This window comes from Schistocerca serialis, chromosome 7, assembly GCF_023864345.2.
Source record: "Schistocerca serialis cubense isolate TAMUIC-IGC-003099 chromosome 7, iqSchSeri2.2, whole genome shotgun sequence".
NCBI lineage: Eukaryota > Metazoa > Arthropoda > Insecta > Orthoptera > Acrididae > Schistocerca > Schistocerca serialis.
In genome coordinates this window covers 84009416-84027360 of record NC_064644.1, presented here as the reverse complement: position 1 = coordinate 84027360, position 17945 = coordinate 84009416, and the positions used below count along the sequence as shown (strand labels likewise).

The window sequence follows — 17945 nt, the reverse complement described above, 5'->3', positions numbered from 1 at the left end:
GATCCAAATGTTTTTTTGCAGATGTCCAAGCGCGTTTGCTTATGCAACTGTGCAAGTTGTTTTGAGATCCTGTTGCACAAACTTTATGAAACCCAAGTCTGTTGTGGATGATTTTGTAGGCAGAACCATGACTAATTTACAGACGATGTGCCACTTCATCAATAGTTAATTGTGTGTCTAAGAGAATCATTTCACATGAACGCTCAGTGGTTTCTTCATTTGTGGCGGTAAACAGTCGTCATGCTCCTTCATCGTGCGCAACACTTGTGCGACCATTTCAGAATTTTTCAATCCATTCATAGACACTCCATTGTGGCACAATACTGTTCCTGTACTGTACCAAAAGTCTGCAGTGAATTTCAGCCCCTGATGTGCCTCCCAACCACAAAAAACGTATCACTGAACATTACTCTTTTTTGGTGCAAATATACAGTGGAGCAGCCATGATTAACAGCACGGCAGCAATAATGAAACTAACCTAGCAGCTTGAAAACTGCAAAGATATAACAACAAATAAACAAAGCATGCGTCATCAACATAAAATGACAATACCACCAAAATAAACAAAAATATAACTTAATTGTGTATAATAATTGTCTTCCCCCCATGAACCATAGACCTTGCCATTGGTGGGGAAGCTTGCTTGCCTCAGCGACACAGATAGCCGTACCGTAAGTGCAACCACAATGGAGGGGTATCTGTTGAGAGGCCAGACAAACGTATGGTTCCTGAAGAGGGGCAGCAGCCTTTTCAGTAGCTGCAGGGGCAACAGTCTGGATGATTGACTGATCTGGCCTTGTAACATTAACCAAAACGGCCTTGCTGTGCTGGTACTGCGAACGGCTGAAAGCAAGGGAATACTACAGCCGAAATTTTTCCCGAGGGCATGCAGCTCTACTGTATGGATAAATGATGATGGCGTCCTCTTGGGTAAAATATTCCAGAGGTAAAATAGTCGCCCATTCGGATCTCCAGGCGGGGACTACTCAGGAGGATGTCGTTATCAGGAGAAAGAAAACTGGCGTTCTACGGATCGAAGCGTGGAATGTCAGATCCCTTGATCGGGCAGGTAGATTAGAAAATTTAAAAAGGGAAATGGATAGGTTGAAGTTAGATATAGTGGGAATTAGCGAAGTTCGGTGGCAGGAGGAACAAGATTTTTGGTCAGGTGAATACAGGGTTATAAATACAAAATCAAATAGGGGTAATGCAGGATTAGGTTTAATAATGAATAAAAAAATAGGAGTTCGGGTAAGCTACTGCAAACAACATAGTGAACGCATTATTATGGCCAAGATAGACACGAAGCTAACACCTACAACAGTAGTACAAGTCTATATGCCAACTAGCTCTGCAGATGACGAAGAAATTGATGAAATGTATGATGAGATAAAAGAAATTATTCAGGTAGTGAAGGGAGACGAAAATTTAATAATCATGGGTGATTGGAATTCGAGAGAAGGAAACACAGTAGGCGAATATGGATTGGGGCTAAGAAATGAAAGAGGAAGCCGTCTGGTAGAATTTTGCGCAGAGCATAACTTAATTATAGCTAACACTTGGTTCAAGAATCATGAAAGAAGGTTGTATACATGGAAGAACCCTGGAGATACTAGAAGATATCAGATAGATTATATAATGGTAAGACAGAGATTTAGGAACCAGGTTTTAAATTGTAAGACATTTCCAGGGGCAGATGTGGACTCTGACCACAATATATTGGTTATGAAGTGTAAATTAAAACTGAAGAAACTGCAAAAAGGTGGGAATTTGAGGAGATGGGACCTGGATAAACTGAAAGAATCAGAGGTTGTAGAGAGTTTCAGGAAGAGCATAAAGGAACAATTGACAAGAATGGGGGAAAGAAATACAGTAGAAGAAGAATCGATAGCTTTGAGGGATGAAGTGGTGAAGGCAGCAGAGGATCAAGTAGGTAAAAAGACGAGGGCTAGTAGAAATCCTTGGGTAACAGAAGAAATACTGAATTTAATTGATGAAAGGAGAAAATGTAAAAATGCAGTAAATGAAGCAGGCAAAAAGGAATACAAACGTCTCAAAAATGAGATCGACAGGAAGTGCAAAATGGCTAAGCAGGCATGGCTAGAGGACAAATGTAAGGATGTAGAGGCTTACCTCACTACGGCTAAGATAGATACTGTCTACAGGAAAATTAAAGAGACCTTTGGAGGAAAGAGAACCACTTGTATGAATATCAAGGGCTCAGATGGAAACCCAGTTCTAAGCAAAGAAGGGAAAGCAGAAAGGTGGAAGGAGTATATAGAGGGACTATACAAGGGCGATGTTCTTGAGGACAATATTATGGAAATGGAAGAGGATGTAGATGAAGATGAAATGGGAGATACGATACTGCGTGAAGAGTTTGACAGAGCACTGAAAGACCTGAGTTGAAACAAGGCCCCGGGAGTAGACAACATTCCATTAGAACTACTGACGGCCTTGGGAGAGCCAGTCCTGACAAAACTCTACCATCTGGTGAGCAAAATGTATGAGACAGGCGAAATACCCTCAGACTTCAAGAAGAATATAATAATTCCAATCCCAAAGAAAGCAGGCGTTGACAGATGTGAAAATTACCAAACTGTCAGTTTAATAAGTCACGGCTGCAAAATACTAACGCGAATTCTGTATAGACGAATGGAAAAACTGGTAGAAGCCGACCTCGGGGAAGATCAGTTTGGATTCCGTAGAAATATGGGAACACGTGAGGCAATACTGACCCTACGACTTATCTTAGAAGCTAGATTAAGAAAAGGCAAACCTGTGTTTCTAGCATTTGTAGACTTGGAGAAAGCTTTTGACAATGTTGACTGGAATAATCTCTTTCAAATTCTAAAGGTGGCAGGGGTAAAATACAGGGAGTGAAAGGCTATTTACAATTTGTACAGAAACCAGATGGCAGTTATAAGAGTTGAGGGACACGAAAGGGACACAGTGGTTGGGAAGGGAGTGGGACAGGGTTGTAGCCTCTCCCCGATGTTATTCAATCTGTATATTGAGCAAGCAGTAAAGGAAACAAAAGAAAAATTCGGAGTAGGTATTAAAATCCATAGAGAAGAAATAAAAACTTTAAGGTTCGCCGATGACATTGTAGTTCTGTCAGAGACAGCAATGGACTTGGAAGAGCAGTTTAACGGAATGGACAGTGTCTTGAAAGGAGGATATAAGATGAACATCAACAAAAGCAAAACGAGGATAATGGAATGTAGTCGAATTAAGTCAGGCGATGCTGAGGGAATTAGATTAGGAAATGAGACACTTAAAGTAGTAAAGGAGTTTTGCTATTTGGGGAGCAAAGTAACTGATGATGGTTGAAGTAGAGAGGATATAAAATGTAGACTGGCAATAGCAAGGAAAGCGTTTTTGAAGAAGAGAAATTTATTAACATCGAGTATAGATTTAAATGTCAGGAAGTCATTTTTGAAAGTATTTGTATGGAGTGTAGCCATGTATGGAAGTGAAACATGGACAATAAATAGTTTAGACAAGAAGAGAATAGAAGCCTTTGAAATGTGGTGCTACAGAAGAATGCTGAAGATTAGATGGGTAGATCACGTAACTAATGAGGAAGTATTGAACAGGATTGGGGAGAAGAGGAGTTTGTGGCACAACTTGACAAGAAGAAGGGATCGGTTAGTAGGACATGTTCTGAGGCATCAAGGGATCACCAATTTAGTATTGGAGGGCAGCGTGGAGGGTAAAAATCACAGAGGGAGACCAAGAGATGAATACACTGAACAGATTCAGAAGGATGTAGGCTGCAGTACATATTGGGAGATGAAGAAGCTTGCACAGGATAGAGTAGCATGGAGAGCTCCATCAAACCAGTCTCAGGACTGAAGACCACAACAACAACAACCCTCATATTATTCATTTCCCCTGTATTTACTCCATATTTCCCCCAGTCACCTGGTCATTGAATCTGCCGTAGTTCCTTGGCCCATTGTTACGGTAAACTCTGAATTCTTTCCAGGATGTTAATAAATCCCTCAACATTATTCCTAGGCACAGCAGCTATCAACTGGGTGGGCAATTTATTCACAGGACCTAGTTAAATTAACTCAGAATCCAGTTTATTGTCAACATATTTAATTTGATCAACCCACTTTTGGAAAAAGGCCAATAAGCCACTCATCTGAGGGTTATACATCCCCCCCTACCCAGAAAACCTTCAATATGGATTGGTGCTTATCCTTTGACCCAAACTCAGAAACTTTGACTCTGAGGGAGAAGTTCGGGTTGGTTACACCAAACAACTCCCATTTTGCAGTTGTCCATTTATTCATCTAAACACATCAAAGGCTCACAAACAACTGACATGGTGGAACAGACCAAAGACAAAGCGCAGCGTCCAAAGACGATGCTCGGAGTCTAGAGATAAAAGTATATCGATGCTGGTGTGGTGTCGACCTCATCGGCGCCACATAGCCTCCCCCCCCCCCCCCCCCCCCCCCTGCAGTACGGAGTACTCTTGAGAGGCCAGGGGAGGGGGTGACTAGGGCGTCCGCAGGGTCGTCGGGGAGCTGCGTGGTTAGACGTCGTGAAGGAAGGTTCGGCCACCGAACCTGGAAGTCGTTGAAGCAAGCCGGGTATCGTACTGGGCGTGCAGCGACAGATAGGCCAGCAGTTTGCAGATGGAACGGAACGACGATGACTTCCCTGGTGGGTGTGGCGAACACATGAAGCATGTCCAGGTCGACCTTGGGCAAGAGGGGAACACATTTTACCAGGTGGCAGGGAATAGTGGATGTTGTGTCATTAGCGCTGGATGAAGAGAAACACACGACAAACAGTTCATCATCACACAGTATTATTGAGATGTTGTGGATTATGTTCGGAGGGACAGGCACAAACACCTCGAGTGAGGGCACATTCAAGATGGGGGGGGGGGGGGGGGGGCATGAGAAACCTCGACAGGGGGAGGCAGGCGATGGTGGAGAGTTCGAAGGGACCGGCGGTGAGGGCATGATCGTAGGTAAGCTTGACATGGGGAGCATGTGGTCACTCGATGGATTGCATGAGACCACAGTAGAGGACAAGGTCGGAGGAGAGCTCGACGATTAGAGCTGGAAGTCACTCAATCGAGTGTGTAAGTCCGACGTGGAGGGATTGGTCGGAGCGTCGTGAGCCACGGCAGTGAGTGGCGTGGTCGTGGCCTGAAGGGGGGTAAAAGAAGGCTCGACATGAGCAGGCTTAAGTCTGTTTATAGAGACCGTGACAGCTGAATCTTTCATCTGGATGTCATAGGTGTTGACTGAGCACCAGAGAACTCGGTACGGGCCAGTATGTGGAGGTTGGAGGGGAGCACAGGCAGTGTCATCTCAGAGCATGACGTACTCACAATTGTCCAGAGATTTCAGGATGTGAACCTTAGGGTGGGAATGGCTGGTGGGTGGAGGGATGTGGAGGTTGATGAAGTGGCGTCTGATGTGGTCCACGAAGGAAGGTAAGTCAGACTGAGGGAGAGAAGTGGAAGGGCTCACAAGTTCGCCAGGGAGAACAATGTTCTGGCCGTATACGAACTCGGCTATTGTGCCCTTGAGGTCTTCCTTATAGATCGCACGAATGCCGAGTAGCACAAGGGGAAGGGCCTCCATCCATAGAGAGTCGTGGCATCGAAGAGCTGCCTTGAAAGTGCGGTGCCAGCGCTCGACTAGCCCGTTGCTTTGTGGGTGATATGCTGTGGTATGGATGCGCCGGATGCCGCAAATATTACAAATCTCGTTGAACAGGGCCAACTCAAATTGTCTGTCCTGGTCAGTCGTGATGATGAGCTGGACATCCGAAACGCGATACCCATGACTCGATGAAAGCTCGAGCAACAGTTTCTGCCATAATATTGGGGAGGGGGACAGCCTCGACCCAGCGAGTTGTTCGGTCGATAGACGAGAAAACGTAAACAAAAGCCGTTAGAGGGGGGGGCGAGAGGGCTGACAATGTCAATATGAATATGCTGGAAACGCCCAGGAGGGATCGGAAAGGCGCCAAGGGGGGTGAAGTGTTCTTGTGTACTTTGCAGCATTGACATGCGACGCAGGAGTGTGCCCATTGCTGGCAGTCCGTGTTGACATTTCTCTACACAAAGCGCTCCTCTATGAGGCGGGTGGATGCACGAACACCAGGGTGGGCTAAATTATGCAGTGTGTTGAAGACAGCTGGATGGAGTGTGGTTGGGATGAGGGGGCATAACGTGCCCGTACTGTAGTCACACCAGATCTCACCAGAAATGCCAGGGAAGGTGGTGCAGACGAAGTGTAGTGAAGAGGTAGAGTCTGAAATCAGGTTTTGTGTGTCCTCGTCAGGGGGTTGCAGGTTAGGCAGTTCAGAGAGGTCTAACAGCGAATGAACGGCGTCGACTCGTGAAAGGAAATCAGCAACTATATTGTCGGCACCCTTTATGTGTCTGACATCGATGGTGGACTGAGATTTGAAGTCTATGTATCTGAAACGGCGAGGAGGCGGGTCAGCTGGCGGGGTTTGAAATGGCCACAGCCAGGGGTTTGTGGTCTGTAAAAACATAGGAAGGGCGTCCCTCAACGTCAGTCTTAAAATGTTTAATCGCTTTGTAGACTGCGAGCAACACCATGTTAAACACGGAATATTTCCATTGTGCATTGGTGAGCTTGTGCGAGAAGAACTGCAGAGACGAAGTTTGGCCGTCGACTGTCTGGCTAAGGACAGCGCCGATGGCAGTATCGCTCGCGTCTGTTGTGATGAAAAGCTGCGCATTGGAATGAGGATGGGTGATGGTGCAGGCCTCTGCAAGAAGATTTTTGAGGGCAGTGAAAGAGTCAGTCATAGCAGGGGTCCACGGAACAGGCCGAGATCCAAAAGTCTTGGCGCCTGCCAAGGCATCCATCAGTGGAGCCTGAATCTCCACAGCCCAAGGTAGATGTCATAATAACTAACCGTCCCCAGAAAGCGCCGGAGCTCTTTGAATGACGAAGGTCTGGGTAGGTTTAGTATTGTTTGTACTTTCTCAGGGGGCGGTAAAATGCTGTCGGCAGGGACCTGAAAACCAAGAAAACTGACAGCGGTTTGATGTAGCTGCAATTTGTCCTGGTTGGTCTCGATGCCAGCTGCCGCTAGAGTGTCCATAACAGATTGCACATGTCGAATGTTGTCCTCGACGGAGGAGCTGAACACAAGAATGTCATCAAGATATGCAAGGTAGAATTTTAGGTCGAATAGCACTTCGTTGACGAAGTGTTGCCAGGTCTGGGTTGCGTTTTTTAGCCCTAAGGGCATGAATCTAAACTGAAATAACCCGATTGGCGTGGTGATTGCTGTCTTATCAATGTCTTCAGCTGTCATGGGGATCTGGTGGTAGGCCCATTTGCAATCAATGACAGAGAACGTGGTCGCATCTGCGAGGGAACTGGTAAAGTTGGCAATGTTGGGAATGGGGTAGGTGTCCATAATTGTTGATACATTTAGTCGACAGTAGTCTCCGCACATGCACCATGACCCGTCTTTCTTGGGTGTCATATGAATGGTCGTAGACCAGCTGCTGGCAGAGGGTTCGATGACGCTGGGGCTTAGAAGTTCAGAAATCTGCTTTTTAAGGTCGGACAGGCACTCGGGACAAAGTCTACATAGTTAACTGGAGATCGGGGGACCTGGTGTGAGACGAAGCTTGTGAACCGTGCCATTGGTGATGACGGAAATGTTGCCGGCGGCACGGGAGGCGGTTTGTTTACAATGTGTGGCGGGCGGGGCAGGCGAGGCGTGGTCGTGGTGTTCGGAGCCACTCGGCGGATCCGACAGGAGCCGAGGTGGCGAAGTGCCCCAGGAGTCAACGTCACAAGATGGCCGCCGGCCCAAAGCAGTGGCACTGTGGTCGGGTGAGCTCGGTAGAGCTTGTGAGCCGTTAGCGAGTCCATTGTCCGAGGGCGCAGCCTGTGGAAGCATGGTCGCGAGCGAAACTGTAGGCACGAGTGCACTGTTTGTGTTGTCAGTGGCGTTCGCACTGTAGTGCGCAGGAGCCGAAGTTGCATAGTTTGAGGTGCTGTCCGCGAGGGGAGGAGTAGGAGCTGTCAGTATGGGAACACGTGACGCTCGTCGCGCATGCTCACTCATATCCGGCTGAGTGTCAAATGCTGCGGTGTTTGGGGGGTGTGGTCGTGTGCAACTGTCAGCACACGTTATGGTAGACTTGATAGCACAGTTGCGAGGGGTAGCGGGAGGTAAGCACACGGAGGCTCGATTGCTGGGACTACAAGCAGATTCGGCACATTTACTGACCTTGCTTTGTCCTTGCTGCAGTGTCTGTAATTCCTTTGCTGCGTCAGGTAGCTCGAACTGAGTTTCGTGGAGCCGGAGGAAGAGCTCGAAGTTTTCCTTGCATAGGCGAGCGACGTTTTCAATCTCGACAAGGCACTTGTGCGTTGTTTCTTGTAGCGTTGTCGACAGAGCCGAGCATGTACAGATGAGATGAGCCGGATCGACGTGTCATGGGGGTTTGCTCGACGGAGCACAGGGGAAGTGAGTTTCAGACAGGTAACGAAACAGGGTGTTTCGCACTAGGTCTGGTGAAAGTTTGTGGTGTCGCAAGAAGTCATGCCTAGTATAGGTTCCTCGATATTGCACATTAAAAAAGTCCATTCGAATTTGCAGTTTGCGGAGAGTGAGACGACGTGGGAAGTTTAACCCGAGCATTGTAGTTTAGTAGAATTCACAGATTGCAGTGAAGTATTATGGGGGCGGACGTTCGACGACACTAAGGACATAGGCAGCAACGAAACATCGGCGCCTGTGTCCACTAGGAAAACGTATCCTGACGAAATGTCTTTAATATAAAATTGTCCGCAATTATCTGATTGTTCCCGGACAGAATGGAGCACTGGGAGGTGCCTGTCATGTTGTGCGCCGGAGGCGGCACCCAGACCAACCTGCAATTTGCGTTTGGGAAGCAGCAGGGTGGTCTGCAGTTCTGTGCCTCCTCACCAAACCGTGTGTGGAAGTAACAGTATAGGTAGTGCGGCTGCATTTCCTGCAGAAAGTTCGTTGCCAGAGGCGGTGGCCAAGGTTCGGAGGCCGCAGCCAGTTCGGTTGCAGGAGGGGGTGTGACCGAGGGTGGAGCCGGTGACGTCCCAGCTGTTTGATACTGCGTCCCTGAGCGAGCGGAACGGTCGGTACAGTGCGGCCCTGCCCGCGGGATGAGGAGCCTGAACCTGAGACTTGCCAGGTAGGCAGTGGCTGGCGGAATCGAGCAGTGATGCCTCATGTAGTTTGTCAGCAATTGTCATTCATTGCTCAACAGGATCGGGAGACCTCTGAGCCAGAGCAAAGCAGATGTGGGGAGGTAGTTTATCTGTCCAGATGGCGAGGAGAGCTGTGTCAGAGAGTAGATCGTCACTGACCAGAGCCCGTAGTCGTCTCCAAAGTTGTGAAGGGTTGTCGTTGCCTAGTTGCTTGATGTGAAGCACTTGCTGTATTGCTGTCTCAGCTGAGCGCGCAAGCCGACGTAGAACTGTCTTTTTGGCTAGAGTGTACCGGGCAGCTGAGTCCGGTGCGTCGACCAGGTCAGCAGTCAAGTCCTCCTGGTCGTGCAGATGGGTGTTAAGGCACAGAAATCTGGTTGATTCGTCGAGTTTGAAGTGTCGAACACTTCGTCCACGATTTTGAACCAGATTGTTGCCCTGTTGGGATTGAACAGCAGCAGCATTGGTAAGCATTGTAGAACGTTCGGAAGAACAGGGTGAGTTGAATTCGTCGGGGCACTGCCTGAAATGAGCTGTTGTTGCTGCAGTATTCCAGGAGAGTGTCTCCAGGCTATGTGGCGATGACGGCTGGTCGGGTGGCAGCATGAAGGTGACATGTTGTGGTTGAGCGAGATCCGTCATGACGCGGAAGGCCGACACAGGTGAGACACCGTAATGTGTCAATTGCAGTTGCGGAAGTTCGACTGGAGCCAGCACGGAGACAACAGGTGAGGGAAAATTCAAAGTTTGAAAACGCGTGCCGGTTCACGGGAAACTTCATGTGCGATCAGAGTCTGAGCCACTTGTGTTGCAGGGAGGCTGCGGAGGTGCAGGCTGTCCAAAAGCACAGTTAGGAAAATGATGTCTAACGTTGGGCAAAATGTGTGAATGTTCTCTGTTCATAGTCACCTCACTGAAAACGGTGTGCAGAAAAGGTGAATGTTATGGCACAAAACACTGAGGCGTAGCAGTAGGACGGAGATGGAGGTCAGGCACAGATAACAAGCTATTGTTCCTGTTGCAGGCCAAGGTATTGAAGCAGGAAGGCATGTGCTGATGCTGAACCGAGGCAGGCGTGGGCGTGGTCAGATGCTGAGGAGGTTGACCTGTGAACAAAGCAGTTCCAGCCACGTGGCAGGAATCTGTGTGGTACTGCACGGATTGCGGCATGGCAAACCGTTGTCCTGGCGGTGGTAGGTTATCCGACGGAGCATTTGAAGAAATTGGCATTGATCCCGCACTGCACAGAGATCCGTAAGAGGTAACTGCACCGTCGATGAGGGAGGGCACATGTGGCAGAAACAAAGGCATCTGATAGCCGGAGTCATGCACACCCCTAACCTCACTTATTGTTGCAGGCACGAAAACATCCGGCGAAATTGGCGTAATCGACGAGTGAGAGGCATTGTGTTGCAGTCCTGGCAGGTGTACATCGTCCGCAACACGATGCATGTCGATGACAAAATCCGGCGTTAAGTGTTGGGCCGAAGCCATTGTTCGAATGTTGTGTTGATGTAATACATGCAAAAATAACTGACACGGAGGCCGCGGACACAGTAAAACGGCGAAAACGGAATACGTTACAACTCGGGGTCACCAGTGAGGTGGATGCTCGGGTGAGATACACCAAACAACACCTTATAATCAGGAGTTCATTTATTTACCTCTTCACACAAGTAAGGCTTACAGAGCACTGGATGGCGGAACTATACAAAGATAATGTTTTGCTAGATTCAAAGATGATACTTAGATCGATACTGGTGTCGATCTCATCGGCGCCAAAACAGTATTACTACTCAGGGCACATATTGGTAGAAAGCACCGATGATGGCTGTTAATCAGTTGAAATCGATTTGCAAAAGTGAATAAATAAAACATGATTTTGTGACTGGTTGCTGCATATTTGGTAATTTTAACACTGGACATGTTGCAACCATTGATTTAGTGTATCAAAGAACAGTTAATGCTGGATGGTATACAACAATTTGTCACAAGTCACCAATGAAATCAGGGGGAAAAAAACGGTAAATGTTGTGTTGTGACACTGCCAGCTGCATATTTAACTATTGATTATTTGACAGAGAAAACATCAAATTAATGTCTTATTGACTGTATTCACATGATTTCTCACCTATAACTTCTTTTTTATTTCCTTATGCCAAACAAAAAATGTGTGGACAGTGATTAGCATTGCCTCAAGAAGCAGTTGAATCCTCCCAAAAACCGTTTTTGAAGTACCTGAATCAGAGCAGAAATAATGTTTCCAGTGTATAAGTTTAATTTGGATGATAAATATTTTGAGAAACATTAAAATGATTTTTCTTTAAAAAGGTGGTTTTCTTTCATTAAACATGAAAGGTGGCTCTCTCACAAGTGTTTAGCATAACTCACTGATGAATCTGTGTACAGATAATTGTTTTATTGTTGATGATGCTCATCAAGAAAAGTACCATCTACACTATCTGGATTTGCACTTATATGACAGAGAATGTGAGCTGCTGGAAACAGAAGATACACTGATGCAAATGGGGCAGGAGGTTGGGGAAGAAGTGGAATCATAGCAAGCGAAGAGCAGATGAAATATTTGCATTCGAGCTGAATCTTTCACTCTGTGTCAGTGTGTTCACTGTTCTGAAATTTACTGGAAGATTAAAACTGTGTGCACAGCCACGACTTGCATCTGGAATCTTACCCGTGAAAGGCAAGCCTCCAGGTTTCAGTCCCAGTTTGACACAGTTTTAATCTGCTTGGAAGTTTCACTTTCGAGGCAGTATTATTTTTCTCCAAAATGTTGCCAAGAAATGGAGCCCGCAGAAGTACAGGCTACATTTTTTAGATATAAAAAACTATTTTACAGGTAACTAACAATGAGATTGTGCTACTCTTATCCTGATACTGATTTACAGAAAACAAATAATATAAGCAAATGAATGCCAGGTGTTAAGTAGTATACAGTACCTAAACTAGAGAAAAAAAAGTAAGCCTTGTTATTTTCAAAGACTGATAAAATAATGGAAATACCAGGATGGAAACAAAATTGTTGAAAGGTGGGAATCAACATACACATGACTGATGTGAAGTGCATGTACACACTTAAAAACATAGACTTAGCCAGCTTTGTGGCTACAGCTCTTTTCTAGCACTCATCCACCTGCAGCTGTGATGGCTGCAGTGGCTGGCCACATATGGGTATGTGTGTGGTGCTGTGTGTATCCATAAGCTAGGGAAAGAGCTGTAGCCTGAAAGCTAACCAAGTCTGCACTGTTACACATCTGTGCCACACATTGATTATCTATTTCCTAGTTGTTAAAAAAAGCTGCTGATTCGAGGGAAGGAACGAAGGATTTCTTGAAACACTGTAAGATGTGCACTGACTGAAAAGAAAAAAATAACATAAAAGCTGCAGGCATATAATCCCATCCTATTTAATACAAGTACAGTTGACAAAAGAAAACTGTTTGCACAGAAAATGGCCAAGTCCCACATCGGCCATTCTCGGTGTGTACATCCATGTCACAGTTTGAGTTAACACTTTTGCCCCATTAATGCCCAGGTTGCTTTATAGCAACAACACATTATCATACCAGTGAGACATACAATATATAACACTGAAAATTAATACCAATTAAACATTATACATGGAGTCGTAGGATATTGACAGCAACCATAAAAATGTAGTGACTTGAACAGCAGTGCTGTAAATGGTCTGAATGAGATGTTAGCTTTGTTCTGCGAGTAGTTTGTCATCAAAATGCCTGGTCATCATTCACTGAACCAGAGTTTGGTTCTGCCATCTGGCCAATATTTATTTGTCCCCAACGTGGTAGGTGCCAATGGTCTCTGTGTGGTAGCTTCTCTGGTCTTGATGAGTACTACACTTGTGCATATTATGTGTAGTCCTTAAGAGAATTATTGCAGTATGAGCTAATGGAGACTGTGTCAAAAAACTCCCAAAATTTTAAACAAAATTCATCTAATTTATTTTAAGGGCATTCATTTTATAGGAGTGTGAGAATATTATTATTTTGAGAAGTAAATGATGTTAGATCAGTCAGACTTCCAGTAAAATTTTAACTTTTACAAAGCTCGCATTTCAGGTGATGAGACAGTAAATAATCAAATAATTATTCAGTTCTTTGGCATCATTAAAACTAGTAATGATATATTTTTTATCTTATTACACAATCAAATAGAAGTGCAAAGCTCAACAGCAACTCTTTTGCCCTTTCATTCAAGGTCAGTAAAATTCACTGCTACTCTCAGTTTCTAAACTAGTCAGGTCCAAATTAAGTTGGCAAGAGAAATTTTTGGCTGTATGCATAAAACTGTTAACAGAAGTAGCAGAAATAGCAGGAAAGCAAAGACAGAAGAAAAAATTGTTCAGAAACATTGAGCAAGAGGGAATAAATGTTTAATATCATAAATTTTGGTCTTGAAGTAAATTTATGAATACACTGGGAAAAATAATCTCAACTGTAATATGTCTGAATAAGACATTTAAATTCTGTCAGACAATAACTATTAACCCTTTCGGGATGGAGCGCGTTTCACCAAAGCAGAGCAATTCCATATCCCTTAGATTTCTTTTGTTGCTTATAAAATCTACAGTTTTTGACGTATTGGTGTAATTTTTTTGTATATGAAGCTTAAAACACGCTATTTACTGGCATATTATTTTCATTATTCCGTATCGTGCACTTTTTGACTTGGCAGTGCTGTTAAATAGAAAAAAAATGAAAAATTTGATTTTTTAACTTTTTTTTAGTTGAGAGGTGATGCATATTAAAATTAGTTGTATCTTATTCTTTAAAGTTTTAGCTTTAAAACGACTTATAAAATACAATTTTATCTCGTATGGGACGTCCTTGGGAAGAAAAATAAAAAGTACATTTTGAGGGATGAAAAATTTGATTTATGCCAATAAAGTACAAAATTTCATAAAATTTGCTCAAAAGAAATGTTTACAACTTTGGCATATTGATTTTTCGATAGCCAACCATATTTTACAAGTGCTTTCGGTACTTTGCTACTTTGTGATACCTGTTGAAGCACTCAGACCCATGAAGAGAAGGGTTGGACTGACGAGTTTTGCAAAAAAAAAAAAAGGGGGACCGTTTTTGCCCTCCTGGCTTGGAACTATCACTGCAAACGACACAGTCACCCTCTTTTCCAGAGTCCATTCTTGTGATAGCATGGTACAGGCCATCCATCCTGTGTAGATCACCATGGTGAGAGCGTAGCCTCTTCCTCGATGGGTTGGTTGAGCCCTGACGTAGCCCACAAGCTCCTTGATAAGACTCTTCCAAAACTGCAAATGACTCTTTGGTGTCACTCCTCTTTTCTTTGTTATGATGACATATAGCAAGTAAGCACTGACAATCCCCACCTGACATTAGCCAGAACAATTATCCTTTTGTCAGGATGCGCCCTGTCCTGTGTCAATACTCCAAGCCAGTCCCTAGATACAGTGCAGAGTGTGTAATGCAACAATCGGGGCCACATATACGGGCCTCGCGTCCCATAGCGACTGCCGCATTGGTCCACGTATACAGGTCTCACGTCCCAAAAAGATTAAAGTCCGGTTGGACTTCTATAATCCAAAAGAGGGAAGCAGGTGTGAAACTGCACAGCCTATCAGTTGTCAGGACAAGTGTAGAATATGGTTCTCCAATGTAGAGTATAATTCATTCCTCCATAATTTGAAAGTAAAATAGAACTCAATAAATGTCAGTGGTCTGGTGGTATGAAACTACAGGTGCCAGTTAAAGGAATGCACTACCCTTAGCCTTACTGCAATTAGAATTTAATATGAGAAAATTACTGTTTATGTTCTGATTTGATACTGTCCTTAATTTACCCAAAAGATACTATCATCACTGAAAATGAGTTTTAATACAGAGGAAAGGTGCCCATTACGGGGCAATCTCCTAATGTGAGACAGCTAGATTCTGGCTAAAGTATGTGCTCAGATTTGTTGGGAGGTGTCAGAACTCAATTTTCACAGTGTCTGAGCTGTAGAGCAGTGACAAGAAGAGCATTATTGAGGATCCTTGATTTTAAAAGTGTTGAATTTCAATTTTTTTTTTAATGTGTTTGTAGGACTTTAATATCTGAATTGAGTAGCTGTTGCAACAATAGTCATATGATTGTATTCTATACAAAGTACTCTTTCATCCTTTATAATGAATTGTCCTTCAAACTGAGAAACATAGCTTTGAGACTAGGTTTCTAGCGTAAGAGGGCTTATTTATAATACACAACAATACTGCATATTAGCACACACTAGTAGCTGGACTCAGATTCATATTTTTATTAAGTGGTTTACAATTTTTTGAACTTTGCGAAGTCATCTGGTGATGATCCTGCTGTCATGATACTTATTGGGCATCATATCACATTTGTGTGACAGACAAAACAAGGGAAAACTGTGTCCACATCATCCATTTATCAATCCATTCCATGCACAAAATACAGCCTCTTCTGTGGAATTTGTGGGATTGTTTAAAAGTACATTATCTCCAAGAAATTGAAACCTGTTGAGCAAATAAGCCAGGTCAAGTAGCAATCTCAATTTTTATTATTATGAGAATATTTGGAACAGCCTACTTGAGAACAGTAACAGTGGAAAATGAAAATACGGTATACAGTTCCAGAGACCTTTTCAGGTCTTGGACATCTATGATGTATCTGTACAGACTGAAGTGACAAATAGAAATTTGTATTAAGGCCAGGACTTGAATTCAGATCTCCTGCCAACCACTGCACCACCCTAGCACAGTGTTGAGTTTATGGAAATATCAAGTGGGCTGAGGTGTGAATGGGAATGTGGATTGAGGAGGGAGGTGTGCTAAGATAATCTGTGCTGTAATGCAAAGCCACTGTGCCAGGGTGGCGTAGTGGTCAGCGCATCTGCCAAGTGAGCAGGAGACCCAGGTTCGAATCCCGGCCTTGGTACAGATCTTCATTTGACATTTCAGTCTACATGTATACATCATAAATGGAAAATGCTATAAACATCCTCTGGAAACCAGGACTCTTCCCAGGATATACTTAGAGTCTGTGACTTTGCAACCCACTGTGAGTTTGATATATGAGATCCAGAGAACAGACTAAATGTGAGTCCAATTGGTATCCCTCGCCACCTTCCAAAATCGGCAAGCCACTTCTAGAGCCACCAGGCCTAGTAAAATCAGCATATTCTGAATCTGTAAAGTGGCTAACATCATCTCAATACAGGAACATCTGAAACAATTCGAAGAACTGAAAACTGTAGAAAATCAAAGGAAAAAACAGTGAGTGTTTAGATCTCGAAAAAGAAGGAAACGTGGGAAGCAATCCTTCAGTCATTTGTAGTCTGATACAAATTTAATTGATGGCAGTGCTTCAGATGTGCAGTCTAAAGAGGAAGACACTGAATGCATATATTGCAGTGGTTGTTTCTTCAAAGACAGACAGAAATGGGTACAGGGCATAGAAACCTATCCTTGAGCTCCTGAAGAATGTCAACTTGAAAAAGAGCTTTTGAATGCCCTGCCTGCACTTCTTTTGCACAATAAACTCAGAAAATGTTGGAGAGACAGTGATGAAGAGAATATTATTATTTTAAGGCTTACCTGTTCTTATATTGGTCGATATTGTTTTCTCTAACAGTATCATGTTATACCACCATTTCTATTCAAATTGGCTTGCTTGAGATTTTTTCAAATTTACTTTTATTAAGTGTTGGGTAGCACTGAAAGACCTAAGTCGAAACAAGGCCCCGGGAGTAGACAACATTCCATTAGAACTACTGACAGCCTTGGGAGAGCCAGTTCTGACAAAACTCTACCATCTGGTGAGCAAGATGTATGAGACAGGCGAAATACCCTCAGACTTCAAGAAGAAGATAATAATTCCAATCCCACAGACAGCAGGCATTGGCAGATGTGAAAATCACCGAACTATCAGTTTAATAAGTCACGGCTGCAAAATACTAACGTGAATTCTTTACAGATGAATGGAAAAACTGGTAGAAGCTGACCTCAGGGAAGATCAGTTTGGATTCCGTAGAAATATGGGAACACGTGAGGCAATACTGACTCTACGACTTATTTTAGAAGCTAGATTAAGAAAAGGCTAACCTACGTTTCTAGCATTTGTAGACTTAGAGAAAGCTTTTGACAATGTTGACTGGAATACTCTCTTTCAAATTCCGAAGGTGGCAGGGATAAAATACAGAGAGCGAAAGTCTATTTACAATTTGTAAAAAAAACAAATGGCAGTTATAAGGGTCGAGGAACATGAAAGGGAAGCAGTGGTTGGGAAGGGAGTGAGACAGGGATGTAGCCTCTCCCCAATGTTGTTCAATCTGTATATTGAGCAAGCAGTAAAGGAAACAAAAGAAAAATTCAGAGTAGGTATTAAAATCCATGGAGAAAAAATAAAAACTTTAAGGTTCGCCGATGACATTGTAATTCTGTCAGAGACAGCAAAGTACTTGGAAGAGCAGTTTAATGGAATGGACAGTGTCTTGAAAGGAGGATATAAGATGAACATCAACAAAAGCAAAACGAGGATAATGGAATGTAGTCAAATTAAATCAGGTGATGCTGAGGGAATTAGATTAAGAAATGAGACAATTAAAGTAGTAAAGGAGTTTTCCTATTTGGGAAGCAAAATAACTGATGATGGTCGAAGTAGAGAGGATATAAAATGTAGACTGGCAATGGCAAGGAAAGCGTTTCT

The 17945-nt window shown here is 44.0% G+C and overlaps 1 non-coding gene across 1 annotated transcript; it reads left to right on the top strand.

Annotated features, from left to right (window-relative positions):
- Positions 1-16103: 16103 nt before the first annotated feature.
- Trnat-agu (transfer RNA threonine (anticodon AGU)) lies at positions 16104-16175 on the top strand. The gene has a single exon. It is a non-coding gene; the product is annotated as a tRNA-Thr (tRNA).
- Positions 16176-17945: the final 1770 nt, after the last annotated feature.